Genomic DNA, 334 nt, shown 5'->3' on the forward strand with positions numbered 1-334 from the left:
CAGGCTTGCAAACACCCAAGCTCTGTTTAAGAAACACTGAAGCTCGTGGGCGTGAGTTTGTGGTCCTCCACCAGATGCTTCTCCTGGATGGGCCAAACGAACTGAGTGCTATTGTTTGCTGTTGAATTTATGACCCAAGGAAAGCACAGGATGGGTCGAGGTTGCCTGGGATCAGGCTTGCCACTGGTAATTGTGGGTTAGGTAGGGCATCATCTCAGTGAGGTACCGGGCTGTCAGGCCTACACAGCACCAGATTTGCTGCCAGCTCTGGGACTGTGGGCTCTCACCAAAGTCAGATATCACTATATCACCTACTATCATCTTTGATGGGCCC

This window comes from Pteropus vampyrus, unplaced genomic scaffold, assembly GCF_000151845.1.
Source record: "Pteropus vampyrus isolate Shadow unplaced genomic scaffold, Pvam_2.0 Scaffold2, whole genome shotgun sequence".
In the NCBI taxonomy this organism is placed as follows: domain Eukaryota; kingdom Metazoa; phylum Chordata; class Mammalia; order Chiroptera; family Pteropodidae; genus Pteropus; species Pteropus vampyrus.